Consider the following 8386-nt stretch of genomic DNA (forward strand, 5'->3'; position numbering starts at 1 on the left):
GGTGTATGGGAAGTAGGGTGGTGGTGGTGGGGGGCTTGGAGGCCTGGATGAGAGGAGAGACATTGAAAGAGTGCCAGAGTGATTTTTGTCATGTTCTCCACCCTCCCTCCCTCCCTCCCTTCCATTTGTTGGCTATGTTGTGGGTAGCTTTGGCGGCAAGAGCTTTAGGGGCTTTGGAGTGAACAATGACGTAGAGGGACCCGCTGCGTCTGCTCCAGCTGATAATGATGATGCCTAAAAACGATAACGATAATAAGTAGCTTCTTGTGGAACCCTAAAACCGCCGGCACGTGACGCTATACGTCACAGGCTATCACACGCGACGCGCCGGACACGCAGACATGACTATCTCATGTTGGCAGAGTGTGTGAGGGTGGTCAGAGGGAGCGAGGGAGACACAAAGAGAGACAGAGGTGGAAACAGAGAGAGAGAGGGAGAAAAAAAGGGGCACGAGGAGGGAAAGAGATTAGAGCCTGTCACCTGCATATACTTGACATTCGCGTATGGGACGAACGTGTAGGAGCTGAAATGAAAAAACAAAATGAAAGCATTTATAGCTCCCTCTATTGTATGTGGGCAATCTTGTGTAATTTTGCTTTTATCAGTACAGAGAGAGAAAGAGAAAAAAAACACTCAAAGGCAGCCACTCAGAGAAAGCTGAACCCTACTGGGAAGCATTATTTTGAAACATGGTAAAAGCTGAATGAGATGGTGGGAGGTGTCGGGTGGGTCCGAGGGAGGTGGGGTGTCGGGAGGTGGTAGTGGTGGTAGAGGGGGTTGTCTGACATCACTTTGACCACATTTTCAGTTTAAATCCACACGATGTCAAGCACGTCATTTGAATTTTGGACTTTGCTAAAAATAAAAAAAAGGGAACCCATAATTGAAGCGTGGACTCATCTGACTGAAAAATGACGATACAGATGAAAAGTAATTCAGCCATGACTAAAGCAGAAAAGAAATTTTGCTGTCTGCCTTTTGATGATGTACGAGCCATTGAGTTTCTTTGGTGAGTCATATAGAAATTACTTGAAACAGTCACAGCAATCAAACTGTAAAGTAGGCGCTATAAATACGCTCGGATGTTTTGGGAATTTAAACTCCCGTCAGCTCGGTGAGGACGGACGGCAGAGGATGGCGGAGGATGGCGGTGGTATTCTTCAAAAACAAATTACACTCATGACATGTAACTGCGGAGCCTCTCAGGTAATTAGATTAGACTATGCCTTAATCAATTCCATGTCTGACCCGCTGCAACAGGCATCAAAAGACCACATTATAATTCCGCTCTTGATTTAGCAGTGCTGTCTTAACGCAACGGACGAGCCTTCTCAAAATGCCACCAACCCTGATTTTTCTTCCATGACTCATCCAGCCTCTGAAACAATGCGACACCATGCCACACGCTCCCTCATGACACACTGTCCTTTCCGTAGCACCCCTGATGAAGCTGCAAGGTTTGTCCGCAGGGATAAACGCAAACCGACAGCTCCAAAGGGTATCTCAGGGACTTCTCACATGGGGATGGTCAAGAGCAGGAAAACAACCCAAACCTCCCCCAAAACAAAAAGAAAACACAGGAAGCGATAAGAGGTAAACATGTTTTTGCGGACATCTTGCATTAGTCAGTCAAAAACCTCTCACTGAGCCCACATGTGACTATGTGCATGACAGGGTCGGCATTATTGATGACACATTTATAATAGGAAGTGATTCGGTGCTTTGTGGACTCACAGTCTGAAGAGGCTCATTGACTGTGGCGGCTGGTTGACCTTGGTGAGAAAGCAACCTGTTTCTCTCACTTTCAGTTTGAACCTCTGGAGCTTTCTTGTGCGTGCCTTGTCTGAAGGAGGGAAACAGAAGATATTCGTTCTGACGTGAGAGTCGGAGGTGAGAGGCACCTGGCCTCACCCTACGGTGCATTATATCTAATGCACAGAAGTGATGCCTTACTGATGATCTCAAAGTCTTTCAGCTCTTTAGACTCATGGTAAAGTATGAAGTATGTTTTGTTGAAGAGGGGGGCATTGTCCTTATACTGGCATGGTCCTGATTACCCAGAAAGATAGTCTTTGATTCGGGCTGAATCATAGCACATGTGCAACCTTTAAGCTTGAAACCTTCACTTGTACACTCACATCACACCTGTGAAACAAAGAGTAGGGAGGGCAAACACACTCCACTTTTTGCTTGAGTTTTCGACATTATATCCTGTAACATTTGTTTGCTGCAAAAAACAAAAAACAAAAACAAAAAACAGACAGTGGTACGTCTTGAAGTTTCCTGAATGTTACATTTGAAATGCGTCACTAGAATTAAGCAGATGGCAAACAAAATGTGCTCCATAAAAAATAATAATAATATGGAAACTGAAAACGTAATGTGGCCATGCAACATGAAGAGCTCAAAGAAAGGAGATCAGTGACTTGAAAGACGAGCTTTATAGCTCCAACATCATCCATTTCACCCAATAGCTTAAACTTACGTCATAAAAATACATTTCAATTAAACTTAATTGAAACACTAAGTGTCCAGTGCCTTTTTTTAAACATTCCCTGCCTTCTAAGACTATCTACGGTGCAACTACCATCTGTAGGTTACAATTATTTGAGGAAAAGGCGGCTTATAGAACATAATTTATGACAGCATTATCATTACTGTTATTGTTTAGCAAGTTAAACCAAGAACTTTCTAAAAATATCGCCTCGCCTTCGTCTTCATATTCAGACAAAGTTACTCATATAGGAAGCGTGGACACAAACAAACATACTGTGCAGTTCATTGAAGAGGGTGAATCAGAGTCTTCCTTTCTTCCTTTTTTGTGCTTTCATCTTGATCATCTTCATTCTCAGTGACTTTATGTAACACGTTTTTGCATATGACACAAAATTTCAAATCTAAGATGTAATCACATCAATTTTTATTTATTTATTAATCCTTTATTTATCCAGGTAAAAAATCTAATTGAGATTAAAAATCTCATTTCCAAGAGAGACCTGGCAATTACAAATGATGCGCTAAGAAACCAGAGAATAATTCACGTCATTTTAAACCTCTTTTTGTTTCCACACAATTACATTAGAGCGAAGACTAAGAGTTGACATTCAGCAAGTTAAGTATTTCAGTTTTTCAGCGATTTGTCTCTTTTTAGACTTGACTGATTAGGTTTTGGACTAAATCTGTGTGATGAATCTGCTCTCCGGCTTGGGTGAATCTCAGATTTGGTCCAGTGTGGATGTTTGTCCATGTACGCATTGTGTTTGAACAGGGTTCAGCCAAATATGTGGTCAGACTCTAGAGTTAAAGGTCACCACAGACTATAAATAAGAGCCTGCTGCACACAGGTGCAGGACCCGGTGTGTCTTAAGTTTGAAGAGATAGCAAAATAGTAATAATCAATATGTTCGTCTTTGACATTGTATGGTACTGAAAAAGCTAAATCACTGCACTAATGATTACTGTTGTCTTTCTCATCTGAATGTCTCCTGTCTCCTGGAAGCTGCAGAAAGCATGTAACTAAAACATTTCAGAAATGGAAGATGCATTTTTACAAGAGGATAAATTGTGCAAACTGGAGCACAGGCTTTTAGCTGCATGCATGTTTATATATCAGAGTGAGACCACAGCACTGAGGTAATGCTGTGTGAGCGTACAGCAGACAAGGAGCATGAATTTATAATTTTTTTTCCACTGCTGTTAGGGAACCTAAAGGAGCATAAACAGCTCCTGCTAATACAAATGGTCTGAATTAGTCTCATTCTTGTTCAGGAACATGAGTGTGGATGGAGGAAATTGGGGAGGGGAGGGAGGTGGCAGGGCGGAGCGGGGGAAGTGCTGCGTGTTGGTGATGAGGCTTGAAAAGAGATGAAGCCGTGCGGGGGGAGGACTAGAGAGTGAGAGTTAAACGCAAAGAGAATTGGAATGAATGATGACAAGATCTACTCCTTTTTCCCCCACATCTGTTTTGTCCTCATTGTCGGAATTCGATGGGCATCGCCTCACGACCCAAACTTTGCAGCAGTCAGACGTTTCACATTCAAATAACAAGGAAATTTTAACATCTGATGATGGATTGGCAGTTTGGAAATTAGCTAATGTTGCTGGTGAAAGCTCACCTGATTTTCTGTCAGGCAGCAGTATGAATGAATAATGAGCCAGCTCAACATACAGAGTCGTTTAGAACGGAAGGAGACACAGTTCAGAAGATGAAGCGAATATTTGTGATAATCAAACCAAAGTAAATCCAGTGTTGGGCTCCACAAGATTTGATAAAACTGTAGCAGGAATTTGATCAAATCTACAGTGAAAGTCAAATGTTTTTCCCCCCTCTGTTGTTGTCATTTTTTATGAGGATTTTTCCTTTTTGATTATTTGCCATGAAATGTGCTTTCCAGTTTGCCCCGATTTGCTATCACACAGGAGGGCTGAGATATTCTATTAACCCTTTTAAAAGTGTCAAAGTGAGGTTGTCTTTAATTTTAGCAGTGCAGATGGTTACTGTATCATTCTAAAAATAATAACAATAACACTAAATTAATCCTTTTAGTTGATTTTTTTTAAAAAAAGCTAATATCTCCAGATCCTTTAAACAAGATAATCAAATGCTTTTTAAAGCCTTCCATTATCTATTTTTGAGTTTTAGGCATTTTCTAGGGTCACCTTGTGTCGTAGGATGTTGCGTTGGTTTTATAGTTTATTATAGACCAAATGATTCATTGAGAAAATAATGGAAAGATTAGTCATTAATGAAAACCATAATTAGCTGCAGCTTTAGTGCATATGTGGTGTGTCTGTAGGTTTGATTATGAGTGAAAAAAAAAAGAATGGATTAATCACACTGATGACAGCATATTTGATGCAGTTTTTTGTTTCACGCCCTACTCACAAGAAGAGGAGCAGAAGGGGTGCAGAAGGAAATATGTATACAAGATGCAGATGGCTGATTTAATCCACAGATTTGTATTTTAACTAATTACAAGAGCAACAACATCGTTGCTGCAAGTAAACCATGTCTTTTTTTGCTGCCTTTCATTAACATTTTGTTCGGCGGTTGACGTTAATTATCGGGGCGAGATCTCGAATTCGCCAGCAAGGCTGTAAAAGGTCGAATCATTTTGCAGTTTGATTCCATCGTTTCACTTTGGTTCTCACTCTCAGCAGAAGATTGCATTCCAGATTTGACAATGCAAAGCTCTCAGTAGATGCAGCTCATGAAACAATATGGCATTATAAGTACAGAGATGTGGGCTGTGATTGCAAAGCCTGTCTCTTTTGGGTTAGTGCGCATTTGTGTGTGTGTGTATGTGTGTGTGCGTGTTGCCTACAGGTGACTCATCGCACTGCAGATGACCACAATGTTTTTCTGCTGCTTGAGTGTTCGTGGCTCTCTTTCTACCTTTGCCTCTCCTATGATTCTTAGTCCCTTTCTTTACTCTATTTTTGTAGCTTCAGACCTCTTGCTATCTCCTTCCCTTTGGTGCTTTTAAGCAGCTTACAAGCCTCCAGATTACACAATGCGGGATCCCATACAGTTCTGTGTGTGGATACTACAGACATGAAATGCAAATAAAAGAGATAAATAAAAGAAACATTTACATGTTGAGCTAAAGATCTTTGTTTTTTTTTGTGTGTGTCTCTGAGAAGGCTGGCCACTTGCAGCAGACGGTGCAGCCCAGGTATAATGAGCCATAATGTCACGTTACGATCTGATTGGCATGGTGAGCGTCACAGAGAGGGGTGGGACAAGGGGACTGTTGACAGAGCTCGAAAAAAAGGAGCGAGGGAAATAATTATGATGGTGATGATGATGATGAGGGTAATGATGAGGGGCGATGAGCCGAAACAAAGGCAGAGTGAAAAAAAAGAGGTGTATATCTCTTTCTCTCTCTCTGTCTAACCCTCCTAGTGTCAAACTCGCATCAATCATACATTCATTTACCCCGTTCCTCTCTCTGCCTCTCAATAATACTCTCCCCTCCATTTTTTGGTCACCCAATATCACAGATTTCAAGCGCTGAAAATAATTTAAAATGTCTATTCTCTCTTGCAGTCTAAACTGTTATGCCTCTGTGATGCCAAATCTGAATGCTTACTGAGCAGAAAAGTAGCTGAGCCTCATTTGGACGGTAAAAAGGCCATCAGAAAGCCAGCATGTGCCCGTATTGACGTTTCCAAACATGACATGTAGCCATTGCTAAACTTTATTGGAAACTTATACTTTGGTAAAAGAGGAATTATCTAAAAAATCTTCTTAAAACCTTTCAAAACAAACCAAATATAGCAGCAGGATTCAAATATACAGTGTACATCTGATATGTTTAAGAAAAGAAATGCACAGAAAGTGAAACTGTCCACACACATGCATGTAAAAAGGTTCAAATAAGTGGCTTTCCCCCCCTTTTTATAAAAAGTGTGATTTTTACCATCAAAATCAAAATGTACAACTATAGATTAGCCTAATCTTGAAAATACAGGCAGGAGGCCCCTCCTTACACACACACTCGCACACACACACCCAAAAGGAGCATTTACATTGTAATTACCCCTGAGCCTCTCTCCAGGTCCCTGTGGGACCTCAGGCTGAAGACGGTCTCAGAAGAGTCCCAGTTGTCCCATTGAGGAGATCATTAGCCTGGTTAGAGTAATCCACAACAGCCTCTGTGTGTGTGTGTGTGTGTGTGTGTGTGTGTGTGTGTGTGTGTGTGTGTGTGTGTGTGTGTGTGTGTGTGTGTCACATGTGTGCCCATGCGTTAAGTGGTTGTTAAATGGACTCCATAGCCTTTAATGTCCGTGGACATTAGCTTTATTGGTGTGATCTGAAAAGTTATTTAGTGACAGCTGGGATTTCCCTCCCTCGGGATGTAGCTGCTGACAACTCATGATAGGAGACATGAATGAAAGGGGAAATAGGCGTTAAATTGAAAGACCTGGAAAACTGCCGGGAAGAAAAACACCCTGAATTAATTAAAAACAAAACAAAACCCAAAAAACACACACACAGTAACAGTAAAAAATATTTTTTACAAAAGTTATTTGTGTCAGAGTGCTTTTCTTCCTTTACTTTAAAATTCTGCAGAACAATAAAAATAGTCTGGTTTACCTAAAAATGTGATGATTTTATTATTGTTAATAAAAAATAACATTTTAATAAATGTTTGCTAGATTTAAGCAATTGCAAACCCACATTTTTTCAGACATTGCAGACAAAAGACAGAAATGAAACGCTGGAGAAATACACGTGCATATTTACTAGTATGCAAATGTAAGCTGTTATCTTCTTCCGGTTCTTTGTCCTGGGATCATTTTAGTAGATGTGATTGTAGCTGTGTCTTTGTATATTTTAGGCTTTATAGACTCTGTGTCAGGGGTTATAGAGCAGCTGTGCATTTGCCTGTCTTGGCTTAGGACAGCAAACATCTGTATGCGTCGTTGTATTGTCAGATGTGCCTCTAGACTCTTTGAACCAACGTGACCTGGCCGATCAGCAGTCCCTCTCTCTGCCTTTATCTCTTTCTACCTCTCCTTTCTCTTCCCTCTGCCATTCTACTCTCACCGCAGTTGTTTGGAAAAAATTATCCTCCCTTTGCACTCGTTGCTGGAAAAGAGAGTGAGTAAAGGGGCACAGAGGGGGAGAGGGAGTGAGGGCAACTGATTGCTCCTATTGTTTAAGAGTGAGGCTTGCTGCCTCTTAGGGGATAATTGGCACACAAGGAGGGTAATGTGTTTGGACAGGAAAGAGGAGTCAAAAAAAAAAAGGAAAAAAAGAGTGGGGAAATTAAAAGGAACGTGGCCCTTATGCCACAATGAGAGGATGCAGTGGATCAGTTAAATCTGAAACATTTGAAATTAAATTTGAACCAGTGAAAGCAGCATATTCTGAAATCGGTATTTCATTTATTCTTTTTTTGCCCTGGAGCTCTTTTCTCTTTCACATGTTTTTTTCTTTAATTTCTTTTTTTTTTTACTGCCACATCAAAGTACAAAGAGGCCTTGGAATCAAATTTCCCCACAGTTTCCTGTTGGATGAAATATAACAGAGAAGGAAAATAGTATATTTAATATGTTTAAACCCATGACAAACACAGGAAACCTGGAAATGATAGCTGATAGCAGGATGGTGAAATACAAAAATAACTTCTGCTGCTTTGAGTTGCCTTTGTATTTCTGTGCAAGTCATGGCAATTTTGAAACATTATTTGTTTTTATCTGTAGACACAGAAACTGAAATCATCAGCAGATATTATCTTTATTATCTTATCTTTTTATTTCTTATTAGCCTAGTTGTTGAACATATAAAAATCACTACTATTTACATTAATTACAATTTTTAATGTTTTTTTTTTACCTGCTTTAAGTCTGTAATAGAGAATCCCTGTAAATCCCTGTA

Source organism: Rhamphochromis longiceps, linkage group LG10, assembly GCF_057381845.1.
Source record: "Rhamphochromis longiceps isolate RC_006_pf linkage group LG10, R_longiceps_female_GT1.1, whole genome shotgun sequence".
NCBI classification, from domain to species: Eukaryota; Metazoa; Chordata; class Actinopteri; order Cichliformes; family Cichlidae; genus Rhamphochromis; species Rhamphochromis longiceps.